Source organism: Canis aureus, chromosome 14 (genome assembly GCF_053574225.1).
Source record: "Canis aureus isolate CA01 chromosome 14, VMU_Caureus_v.1.0, whole genome shotgun sequence".
Lineage (NCBI taxonomy): Eukaryota > Metazoa > Chordata > Mammalia > Carnivora > Canidae > Canis > Canis aureus.
This window is the reverse complement of record NC_135624.1, coordinates 45,091,271-45,105,037: the sequence shown is the minus strand read 5'-3', so window position 1 is coordinate 45,105,037 and position 13,767 is coordinate 45,091,271. Positions and strand designations below refer to the sequence as shown.

Sequence of the window (13,767 nt, the reverse complement as noted above, 5' to 3'; positions counted from 1 at the left end):
AATGTGCTTTAAAATACCTCACATAACAAGTGCTCAATAAATGTCAGTTACTTTTATCATCTCTAAATTCAAGATAAAAATCTTCTACAATCTGATATTTACCATTGTGTTATATAAATTAGCAATTAAAGTATCCACAGTGAGATCGACACTTTACTAGGCTTCATGAGCCTGTAAGAAGCACATAAATTAGCACGAGCCATGTGCCAAGCTTGGCATTATGAACCTGCCAAGATGGGCCAGGATGGTTTCTTAGAAGGAATTCAGTTCAACCATATTGCAGCTCCATGGGCTGCAGCACAGATCCCCCAGGCAGGACATGTATGCGGATCCCGTGCCAGCAAGATACCCCCTTGCTCCTGTGCACTGGACTGAAGTGCAACCACCATCGGCAGGGAAGATTGATGCAGCATTCTTAAGATTTGCTGTGGGAGAGTTTCAAACAGGCCTGCTTAGACACCAAGTGCTGGGAAATGGCATCTTTTGGCAGACCACTGGAGCAGGCAATTGCCACTTGGAGCCAAGTGTCTCAAAGCTGATGAGAGAAGAAACAGAGCCTGCAACAATAATAGGCCGCCCCAGGCAGGAGACTCCAGAGGCCAATGGGTGGATGAACACAAGCAGCGGGGGGACCACCGAGAGGCACAGGCTCAAGGTCACATGGACAAACTCACCACCCAGTGTATCACTCCTTACTTGTACTCATGCAGCATGTTCTGATTAACCAAGCGACTTCCTAACAGGCATTCCAATAGGCCCTTCCAACAGCACCGTGAGAGGTGGGCAGCTCTCATTCTGTCAACGGGGGGGATTGACGCTAAGAGAATTCAGGATGGGGACTCCATCCAAGAGCTTCAAAGCAGCCAGGACCATATCTAAAACAGCCACATGTTAAAAATGACTCTCTGAGATCTGTTTTATTACACCAACTTTTATTTCATATAAGAAAGTGACTGTGAATGCATCCATAAGAAATGACACAGAGAACAGAAAATAGTAAATGTTATACAGAAAAAAAAAAAAATCAGGGTGCCCAGGAAAGTATGATTATTGGAAGTGCTCCAGACTGAATCTTTAGTGGAGTCCTCTCAACGAAAGGGTTTTTATTCCAGCAAATAAAGGAAATGGATCCACAACCAAAATTTCTCTCCAGCTATCATGCAGATGGTATTGCTCATCTTGGTTGAATTCGGTTGTAAGAGTCATCATTAAATGGTAATTAGAGTGGTTCAGTAGAATTTACTGAATGGCTCAGTAGAGTTTACCTGTGCAATTTCTCCATCTGTGGGGTGACACAGGAAGAACCGTTTTAAAACCTTTACATGGGATACAAGGAACATTTTTTTCTCTTGCCTGATGCTATCTTTTATAGCTGCTCCGTTGGCAAGATCCTGGGATTGCAAATGGGGCCACATACACACCCATAAACCCTCACCAAGACCAAGAAATGGTTCCAAAAGGGTCCTGTAGGGCTGATTTGCACTTTTAGCATCAGTCTTTTTCAGTAGTTTTCTGAGCTATACCAGTTATTGGGTTATTAACATATCTTACCAGGAATCAAAGAATAGTGCTCCTTTTTATTTCTTCTCAGAGTGGATAGAGCTATAGCTCATTTAGCAGACTCTTCCCCCTTTCTCCCGTTCCACCTTACAACCAGACGTTCACTTGTTCTTTTACCTACTAGGACTGCAGTTGGACATCCTGGGAAATGTGAATGATTCTTTTAATGTAAATACTAGGATTTTTATTATTATTATTTTTTAAGATTTTATTTATTTACGAGAGAGAGAGACAGAGACAGAGACAGAGACACAGGCAGAGGGAGAAGCAGTCTCCATGAAGGGAGCCCGACGTGGGACTCGATCCCAGGACCCCGGGATCACACCTTGGGCCAAAGGTAGTGCTAAACTGCTGAGCCACTTGGGCTGCCCAAACTCTAGGGTTTTAAATATAGGTTTACAAATTAACTCATCTTTAAAGTTTTGGGAAAGTAATACCTACCTTAACACAAATTCTTGATGAATTATTTAATATCAATCAGATTAAATGACTTGGCATTTTACTTCCTCTAGTTTTCTTTATAGCCAAGGCATTCCTCATCACTGCAAAACTCTCAAAGGGCAGACTTAAACATCTTTACAAAGCCAGACCTTGAGTGCTTTTTAGGATAAAATAGATGCATTCTACTTAATATCTCTGTGGAAAGTAACTCTCAGCTTCCTTTCCGCAACATGTCCCTATACACTTCATTCTTTCATGTCATATCCCAGACCGTGTGCACCTGTATGTGTCTCTACATAAGTGCTGCTGCTTTGGTTGTCAGGAGCTTTACTGCAGAGTAATAAGTAATTTTAAATACCCATATAAGAATTTTCATGGTTTTTTTTTTTTTACACAAAGTAGAGAAATAAATACGTTGCTTTCTACTAAATTAGAAGCTCCATTAGGTTCTCCATCTTACTTATACGTTATTCCATTTTATTTTTTACGTCACCTTGATACTCAAAATTGTTATGCAGGCTGACTTGACACCAACTGCATTTACTTTAAAAATTGATTTGTGGAAAATAAGCATTATTATAGTGATCAGTCCTCTCATATAGGAATTCGATGCATCTCTGACTTCATTACAGTTTGGGTTCTTTAGGGTTTTTTTTCAATTATCTTTTAATATATGATTTGATAAAATTATGATACATATTAAAATATGCCCTAGATACGATTTTCCAAAACTTTCAAGATATATTCTTATTAAAGCTTATACTTAAGTGTTTAACATTTTTATTTCTTAGTGCAAATACTGTTCTGATTAGATGTAATATTTGTGGAACTATCATTTTATTATTTATTTTTAAAAGTTAAACCGTTTATTTTTATTATTTTTCTTCCATTGTGTTTTCTAAGTTATAATATCATGCACCTATGTTATTTTTTCTTTCCAGTAACTACATATTTAACTTTTTTTTCCTTAATGACATTTCTTAGAAATTTTAGAACAATTTTAAGGAATACTACCAAATATGTCACTCTTCTTATATTCATAACTATAAGTAGGAATGTCCATGGATTTTAATTTTCATGTATAATGGTGTCTCCTGGAGTAAAATAGGTTTTTATTCACTCTAAAATATTTAGTTAGGACAATTTTTTTTTTGTCAATTACTGTGCTGGCTTTGTGTGATAGGATAACTGCTACTCGAAATAGATTGAAAAATATATAGTGGGTCAGATAGAATAGAAGTTCATTTCTTAAAAAAAAAAAAAAAAAAGAAGAAGTTCATTTCTTCTCATCACAGTACTAGGTGTACTTCAGGGTTCGTGGTGTTGTCCCATTCAATGCAGTTATTGAGACAATGCATGGTCATCCATCATCTACATGTGATTTCCAAGTAACCTTGAAGGTTTAATTAATTCCAAGCTGGAAGGGGATTAGAACAAGTAGTATTGGTTATAAGAAGTTTTTAGAGTGAGGTCTTAAAATTTCATATAAGTTAATAATAAATATTATACACACACATATATTATGATCACGTATATATCATGTTTATATATATTATATATCATGTAGATATCATGTATATATTATATATATGTCATCTATATGTGTGTATATATAAAATCATGTTTTCTTTATCCGTTCATCCATCGATGGGACACTTACATTGTGTTCATGTCTCAGCTGTTGTAAATAATGCCATAATGAACACGGAAATGCAGCTGTCTTTTCAAATCAATGATTTTTATTCCCTTTGGATAAATACCCAGAAGTGGAATTGATGGATCAAGTCATAACTTATTGGAATATATTATTGAAATGCTTTGTATGAAAGTTATTAATTCTACAACTTATGTTTATATTTTGTGAACCTATGAAGCAACTTGACCAAGAAGTTTTCTTACTTTCCACCCTACTTTGAAATGAGTTTCTATTCAAGAATCTTGTAAGGATTAAATGAGCTTAGACTAGTTGACTTGCACAGAATAGACTTTTAATAGTAGCTACCCAAAATATTATGAAAAGGATAAATTTCAACATACATATAGACTTACCTGTAGGATTTTTTTTTCTGTTGAAGAATTCTACGTTCAAAAAAAAAAAAAAAAGAATTTGGGGATCCCTGGGTGGCCCAGCAGTTTAGTGCCTGCCTTTGGCCCAGGGCATGATTCTAGAGCCCTGGGATCGAGTCCCACGTCAGGCTCCCTGCATGGAGCCTGCTTCTCCCTCTGCCTGTGTCTCTGCCTCTTCCCCTCTCTTTCTATGTCTATCATGAATAAAATAAAATCTTTTTAAACAAAGAATTCTATGTTCAAAATAATATTCAAACTCCTCAAATATTCACTCAATGTAGTGATAGTAAAAATAGTTTTGATAATATTTTGAAATTAAAGGCCAATTATAAAGTCCTTTTCTTTCCTATAACACACTCTGGCTTTTAGAGTCATATACAAATTCATTATTCATAATAATTTCAACTGACATCTCTACTACACTTGTTAAAAAATAAAATTATATTTACCTGGTACATATTTAAAGAAAAAAAAAATAGAAGAAATGCTAATGTTTCTCCAGGAGAGACAGAACCAGTTTGAACAGAAAGAAGCAAAATCAGAAAATAAATCATTATATTTAACTTCAGGTCTCAGAGGGTCAATAAAATGTTAAAAGACAAATTTTCCAGCTGAGAATTTTTTTGACAATTAAATGGCAAGATGTCAAATGTCAGACCATTCCAATGTCAAGAAGCAAGCAGAAACAATCTGCTTCCTTCTAGTATATGGCTAATGCCACATGGTGCAGGCTGAATAATCATTGAGAATACAATCATCCTCTGGTCACAATGACCTCTCTCAGAAATTATTTAGAGAACATTTTTTATCACTTTCACTTGTACTAAAGCTATTCATTGAACAAAATATTTTCTTCCAGCTTAATGCAGGAAAATCAAAATGTAATAAAGCCTGTGCAAACTAAATAAATGAGATGAAATTTGGGACATGACGAGACAAAAGGGTCAGAGGATTCCCTTCACATAAGGTAAAAGTCTGGTAAATTAGAAACAATCAAGATAGAATAGAGGTACATGTTCTTAAAGAATGGAACAAATATATATGTTATCAAACAAGACAGTAGCTAAAATTAATATCACATGTCTATAAAATGTAATGATCATCCTTTTGTAATATAGCAGTAAAAATCTTCTAGGACTCAAGAGTTAACTAATCAGTCATCCCATTGTTCTTTTCTTTTCTTCAATTACTTGGGAGTATAATTAAATAGAATGAAAAACATTGGTGTTATGGACACACCAGTGAAATCATCACCAAATTCCAAATAGATAGCTATCACTCCTCATAGGTTCTTCATGTACCTTTATAATTAGTTTACTTCCTCCCCCCTCCTCCTCTCGCTGTCTGGATCCCTTCCTATGCATTGATGTACTTTTTTTTTTTTTTTAATAATTGCAAACGTCTGTTGTGTTTATTCAAACATGTTACTGCATGGCATATATATTCTATATCGATCAACTCATTTACTCCTCACAACCCTTTGAACTAGAGATAATTATTATTCCCATTTTAGAGATCAAGAAATTACAATGCAGGGAGGTTTAAGAATCTTCCAAATTTATACAGAGAGCAAGTAACAAACACGCCAAGCAGTATGCATCCTAAATATAGGCCCTTTAACACCTACCACACATTGCCATACCCGTTTGAACTCCCCTATGGTCTAGTTCGATGGCCATTAGGTAATACATCATTTTGTTTGTTTGTTTTTTATCTAAATTTTTATTTATTTAAATTAGCTATTAAATTAGTTAACATGCAGTGCAATATTGCTTTCTGGAGTACAACTCAGTGATTCATCACTTACATACAACATCCAGTGCTCATCACTCTTTTTAATACCCATCACTCACCTAGCCCATCCCCCTCCACCTCCTTCTATCAACTCTCAGTTTGTTCTCTATCATTAAGAGTCATCTGTGGCTTGTTTCCCTCCCTCTCTCTCTCTCTCTCTCTTTTTTAAGATTTCATTTATTTATTTGGGAGAGAGAGAGAGAGAGTGAGTGAGAGAGAGCAGAAGCCAGGGAGAGAGGCAGAGGGAGATGTAGACTCCCCACTGAGCATAGAGCCCATGGGCTGATCACAGGACCCTGGGATCGTGACCTGAGCTGAAGGCAAATGCTTAACTGACTGAGCCACCCAGGTGCCCCTCTCTTTTCTTTTTCTTTGATCCCTTCCCAAATATTCATCTGAGTAAGATAATATGGTATTTGTCTTTCTCTGGCTTATTTCACTTAGCATAATACACTCTAGCTCCATTCATGCATTGATGCACTTTTTATCATTATAGATTAGTTTGCATTTTCTAAATTTTTATATCAATATAATCATATAGTATGTACTATTTTTTTTAGTTTGGCTTATTCTACTCAGCATGAGTATTTTGACTTTCATTCATGTTGTTGTATGTATCAACAGACCATTCTTTTGCATTTGAGTATTGTTCTAATGTATCAATTTGTGAATTTATTCACCAGTTAATCCTTCATATCTAATTTTTAGGTATTGCAAAAAATTTGTCATGAACATTCATGTTGAAAGTTTAAGATTTATGTATTTATGTATTTATTTATTTACTTGAGAGAGAGAGAGAGAGTGAGAGAGCAGGTGAGTGGGCAGAGGGAGAGAAAATCTCCAGTAGACTTTGCGTTGAATGTGTAGCCCAGCACAGGGCTCGGTCTCAGAACCCTGGGGTCAACTTGAGCTGAAACCAAGAGTCTGGAGCTCAACCAACTGCACCAACCAGGAACTCTTCATGTTCAAATCTTCGTATGAGCATATGTTTTTACTTACTCTTGGTAAATACTTAGAAATAGAAGGCAAGACCACATAATAGGTGTATGTTTAAATGCTAACTGTTCCATGATTTAGTTGTACAATCCTACATTCATAGTAGGAAGCGTATGAAAGTTCTAATTCTTCATATCTTCATCAGCATTTGTTATGGTTAGTCATCTAATGGGTATGCAGCAGTATCTCCTTGTGGCTTTAATGGCATTCCCCTAATTATTACAACACTGGACATTTTTTCCTGTGCTTGTCATTCTTATATTTTCTTGTGTTAAGTGCCCCTTTAAATGTTTTTCCCATTTTTTATTGCAGCATGTTTACTTACTGAGTTATGAGAATTCATTATATTCTGGATAGGAGTCCAGATTTGTTCCCTTTACAAAATATTGAGACTTTCTGCATCCTTTTCCGTATGAATTTTAAAATCAGCTTGTAAATTTCTACTAAAAACATTTGCTGGGATTTTAATTGGAATTGTGTTGAATCTATAGCTCGACTGGAGAGAATTAGCATCTCAGCAATCTGAGTCTTCCAACCTATGAATATGGTATATCCCTCTATTTACTGTCTAATTTCTCTCTTCCATGATTCTAGTTCTTCAGTTTGCATGCCTTGCACATCATTTTCAGAATTATTGCCAAGCATTTCACATTCTGACGCTATGGTCGATAGTATTTTTCAGGCCTTCTATATTCTTATTTATTTTCTTTCTGTCCTTTTGTCATTTATTAGGAGACAGAAATTGAAATCATGGACTATAACTGTGAATTCTTTTATTTCTTTATCCAGTTCTACCAGTTTTTGCTTCATGTGTTTGGATCCTCTGCTATTAGACTGCCCACATTTAATATAATTAGTGGCATAGTTAGGTTTAATTATTATCATTTTTAAAAATTATTATCATTTTTTGTTTTCTCTTTCTCATCTGTATTTTTTTCTCCTTTTTTCCTTATCTGCCATTTTTGTACTTTTTATACTTTTGTTATATCTCTTTTGCTGGTTCAGTAGCTATAACTGTTCATTTTGTTATTTTAGTGATTACCTTAGAATTTAAGTATAGCAATCTAGCATCAAAGGATACTTTCATATATATAACATATGAGTTCGTTAAATAATTAAAAATAGAATTAACATATGAGGCAGTGTTCCTACTTCTAAGCATACACCTGAAAGAATTGAAAGCAGAAACTCAAACCAGTATGTGTACACCCATACTTAGAGCAGCATTATTTACAATTGCCAGAATGTGGGAGTAACCCAAGTTTCCACTGATGGATAAATAAATGAATAAAACATATACATATATAAAATGAAATATTATTCCTCTTTACAAAAGAAGAATATTCTGATGCATACTACAACATATGTGAACCCTAAGGACATTTTGCAATGAAATAAGTACATCACTAAGACAAATACTATATGATTTAATTCATATAAGGTAGTCAAATAAATAGATTCAGAAAGTTTAGTGGTGATTGCTAAGGCTTTGAGATAGGGAGAATGGGAGTTATTGTTTAACAGGTACAGAGTTTCAGTTTTCCAAGATGAAAAGTGTTGTGGGTGGTTGATCATGATATTAACAACACAACATGTGAATGTACCTAATGCTGCCAAACAATACTTAAATACAGTTAGGATGGCGATTTTATGTTATATGTATTTTACTACAATTTAAGAAATAGGCAGTGGGGCAGATTTTGGTTATAGACTTATACTCCTGATATGAGTAATAATTAGACGAATAGATGTTTACATGTCTACAGAGTAGAGGTACGGTTTTTAATCCCCACTTCTCAGATGTTTTCCCAAAATTCTTAAAATAGATTGAATGGAAAATGCTATCAGTACTAACAACTCTGAGAGTTAAAAACTCCAGAGGATCCAATCATATGGGGCCCCCAGAGTATCATGAGATTTAACTCCAGGAGCTGAACCAGATTCACAATAAACATCAGAGAAAAAGCCCACCAGGCTTCTGACAAGGGGGAGGAGAAAAAGGATTCATTTTGAGGTACATCAGAGCACCGTGTTCTTCTTAACAAGGCCTGACCTCAGAAGAAACTGATTAACTAGAGCCTAATCCTTTAACGTATTATGAGACCTACATGATGATCTAGTGAAGGGAAATACTCAATTCCAGCCAATTCTGGTATTCCATATAGGAAAAGGGAAATACCCTAAGTCCAGCCCTAAATATTCTGTTCCACATAAGGAAACACACATGTGAAGTTCACAGTCCCCAGGCATAGGCTTACTAAAAGAAGGAGGCCTAATTATCAGACTATGAAATGCTTCTCCTCCCCTTACATCTCATCACCACATTAGTAAAGGCCTTTGTACAATAGTTCCTTTTATCTGGTATGTCATGCCCAGTTATCAAGAAAAATTACAGGCATACCAAGAATCAAAAAAGTACAATCAATTTGAAGAGACAGAGCAAGCATCAGAACCAGACATCACAGGATGTTGCAATTATCGACCGAGAATTTAAAACAGCTATGATTAATATGCTAAGGGCACAAATGGATAATATGGACAGCATGCAAGATGGACAATGGAAGCAGAGATATGGAAATCTTAAGAAAGAACCAAAAAGAAATACAAAAGATAAAAAAGCACTATAACATAAATGAAAGTACTGAATGTATTTTGAAATTAAAAATAACGTATTTGATTTTATACATATATGTATCTATACACACTTATGTCTGCTGGTATGTAAGTAAAATGAATGATGCAATGATACAAGGAAAGAGAGGAAAGAATTAGGATTATTTAGTTATTATAAAGTGCTCACACTATTGGAAGTATGTTAATATTATTTGAAAGTGGACTTGGATTAGTTGTAAATGCATATTGCAAAGACTAGGGCCACCACTAAAAAAAGGAACTAAGGAAGTATAACTGGCATGGTAAGAAAGGAATCATATAGGAATCAAATAAAATGCTCAGGTAAAACCACAAAAGAAGAAAAAGTCTAGAAAACAAAAATGAGAAGAGTACAAGGGAAACAAATAGAAAACAGAAACAAATATGGTGGATATAAATCAAATATATAAATAATTATTTTGAATGCCAATGATTTAAAAATGCCAGTTAAAAGACAAATTACCAGAGAGGGTACAAAAACTCCACTCAACTGTATGTTGTCTCCAAGAAACCCACAAAAAATTAAGAAATATATGAATTAAAAGTAAATGGATGGAAAAAAATAAACCATTTTAGCACTAAACAAAAGAAAGCAGAAGCAGCTATATTAATTTCAGACAAAGCAGACTTCAAAGCAAGGAAAGGTATGAAAAATGAAGAATGGCATTATATAATGACAGTAGAGTCAGTTCTCCAAGAAGACATAAACAATACTCAACATGTATGTGCATAACAACAGGGCATCAAACTATATACGACAAAAACTGATAGATCTGCAAGGCTAACTGAAAAGCAGAAAGAGGACATACATTTACTAGAAAATAAGATAAAACATACACATTGGGAAGGAAGACATAAAACTGTTTTTGTTCATAGATGACATGATCGTCCACATAGAAAATTCAAAATAATCCATTAATAAACTAGAATAAGTGATTAGAGTAAGTTTGCAAGATACAAGGTTAATATACAAAATTTTATTTCTTTCCAATATATATAAATGATCCAGTAGAATTCAAAAATAAAAACACAATACCATTTATACTAGCACCTTCCCTAAAAATGCAATACTTAGGTATAAGTCTAACAAAATATCTTCAATATCTACATGAGGCAAACTATGGAACTCTGATGAGCAAAATCAAAGAACTAAATAAATGGAGACATATCTTATGTTCATGGATGGGAGAACCCAATATTGTCAAGATGCCAGTTCTTTCCTATTTGAGCTACAGATTCAATGTAATTCTAATCAAAATACTGGCAAGTACAATGTGGTATTGAAAAAAGAACAAAGAAATGAATGGAACAGAACAGAGAGCTCAGGAAAGGACCCCCATAAATATAATCAACTGGTCGTTGACAAAGGTCTAAAGGCAACACAATGGAACAAAGAGAGTTTCTTCAACAAATGGTACCAAGACAACTGAACATCAACATACAAATAAATCTTGACACAAAACTTAGACCCTCCACAAAAGAATTAACTCAAAATCAATCAGAAACCAAAATATAAAACACAAAACTTTAAAACTCCTAAATGATAATATAGGAGAAAACATAGGTGACCTTGGGTATGGGAATACTTGTTAGAGACACACCAAAGACCTAATCTATTTTTAAAAAATATTTTATTTATTTATTCATGAGAGACATAAAGAGAGGCAGAGACAGAGGCAGAGGGAGAAGCAGGCTCTCTGCGGGGAGCCCGATGTGGGACTCAATTCCAGGACCCCGGGATCACTCCCTGAGCCTATGGCAGATGCTCAACCACTGAGCCACCCAGGCATCCCAGACTCAATCTATTAAAGAAATACTTGATAAGCTAGATTTCATTAAAATGTAAAATTTCTGCCCTGGGAAAGACACTAACAAGAGAATGCAAAGACAGGCCATAGGCTTGGGAAAAGAATCTCCAAAAATAGCAGAAACTATTAAAATGCAATAAGAAAACAACCAAATCTAAAAATGGGCCAAAGACTTTAACAGATGCCTCACTAAAGATAATATAGAGATGACAAATAAACATATAAAAAGATGTTCCACATCATGAATCATCAGGGAAATACAATGAGATACCACTGCACACCTTTTAGAGTGGCCAAAATCCAGAACACTGAGGACACCAAAACTGGCAACGATGTGGAACAGGAACTCTTATACATTACTGGTGAAATACAAAACTTCCCAGCTACTTTGGAAGACATTTTGGTGGTTTCTTAAAAACTAAACATACTCTTGCCATGCAACCTGGTGCTGTGCTCCTTAATAAACGCCCATAGGATTTAAAAATTTATCTTCACAAAAAAAACCTGCATACAGATGGGCATCCATACACATTTTTATCCATAATTGCCAAAACTTGGAAGCAACCAGGATGTCCAGTGGGTAAAAGGAAAAAGATATTGTGGTAATCCAACAATAAAATATTCTTCATTGCTAAAGAGAAATGAGTTGTCAAGCCATGAGAAGAAATGGAGCGAATTTGCATGCATATTACTGAGGAATGAAGCTAAACTGAAAAGGCTACCTACCGTATGATTGCAGCGAAGCAACATTCTAAAAAGGCAAAACCATGCAGACAATAAGTTCAGTGGTTTCCAGGAATAGGGGAAGGAATAAAGATAAATGGGTAGAGCACAGAGGATTTTTAGGGCTGTGGAAATACTATATTTACATACTATAAAATATTATAATGATAAATATATATCATTATACATTTGTCTAAACCCATAGGATGTACACCACCAAACGTTAACTGTAATGCAAACTGGGAACTGTGAGTGATAATGTGTTAATGTAGGTTCATCCTTGGTAAAAACAAACAAACAAACAAACAAACAAACAAAAAACCAAACCAACGAAAAAAAACCACCACAAAGCAAAGCAAAACAAAGTGCCATTCTGAAGAGGGCTGCTGCTGCTTGGGGTAGCTACACTTGTATGGGAGCAGGGGATATACAAGAAATATTTATACCTTCTCTTAATTTTGTTGTAAACCTCAACTACCCCCCAAAAATTAAGCCTTTGAACAAATGATAAAAAAAAAAAATGTTCTATTGGAATTGGAGTTGGATAAGTGGACTATGCCAAAGAAGTGGAGTTCAAATCTTAATTATCGTTGAATCTGATAAATTAATCCAATCAGCTCTTTCTGGATTTCTATCCCTGACTCTCTTCTGGTTCTAATCTCTTTTTCTCCTTTTTGTATTCTATTTCTATCAGTTTTGATGATGACTTTACTGGTCATGACTCCCTGACTGGAGAGCCTCACACTGCTTTTTGATCAAGTGCTTTTTTTTTTTTTTTATCAACATTGTCTTGTCTTTATGGCAGACACTGGCAAACTTTGAGTTCTTTGTTACTTCTCCAAGAAAGCTCTGAATATTGGAAATTTAAAAAGAATGCAAGGAAATCAGAAAAAAAAAGAAACTATTTATTTCATAAGATAGATTAAAAAAATTAACCATCATGTCAATCTTGATTGAATAAGCCAATAATACTTCTCTGGAATACTTTCCATTCCATTTATTTTTAAGGATAAAATCCTCATACAATCCTTCTATATTAGGGTTATAATCTTGACTGATTTATACCTAATCCTTTAAGCTTTCCAGAAATTATCAGTCACATGAAACTGAATAATCAAGATACTTAGTTATCCGTGGGTTTTAAAAGCTAGTAGAGAACATATATAAATGCTCAATACGGAACAAAAAAATGCTTAAAACAATCAGAATGTCTTCATCCAATAGATAGTCCTTTTAAGCAAAATTCAGACATTAGTAAAAGAGTGTATGCAGATTTTTTTCTGTCCTGAAGGCTATACGCTGCTAGGTCAACAACACTCTGCTTATTATTTCTTTCAATTAAAATTATCTTCTGGAATAATGCTACCCTTTTTTCTTTACTGTGGGCCAATGTCTTCAAGGATGCAGTGATGCTGACATGTTGAGAATTTTCTATTATTTTGAAATGAAACAAAGTCTTTTAAAATCCCGGTTCTTTTAGGAAAAACAAAAAACCCTTCCAAAGAAACCCATATACTCCTTCCCACCCAGGGTTATTTTCTTTATTGCATCTTCAGAGTTCCCTTTTGATAAAAGTAGTTATGGGAAAAACTGTCTTCTTGGGCTTTTCCTTTTGTGTAATATCTGCTTATATCTGTTTTATAAACCCATGTAGGCAAACTTGGAAGAAGAAACTGTATATATGCACAGAAATAATATTATATGAATTGAATTGATAAAAGTGAAA

At 34.7% G+C, this 13,767-nt stretch overlaps 1 long non-coding RNA gene across 5 annotated transcripts in view; it reads right to left on the bottom strand.

Annotated features, from left to right (window-relative positions):
* Positions 1-935: 935 nt before the first annotated feature.
* The window catches only part of LOC144283589 (uncharacterized), a 245,695-nt gene continuing 232,863 nt past the window's right edge, over positions 936-13,767 (bottom strand). For all 5 annotated transcript variants that reach the window (XR_013352136.1, XR_013352141.1, XR_013352135.1 and 2 more), the window contains one exon: positions 936-1,282. This is a non-coding gene — a long non-coding RNA (uncharacterized LOC144283589). The remainder of the gene's footprint in view (positions 1,283-13,767) is intronic.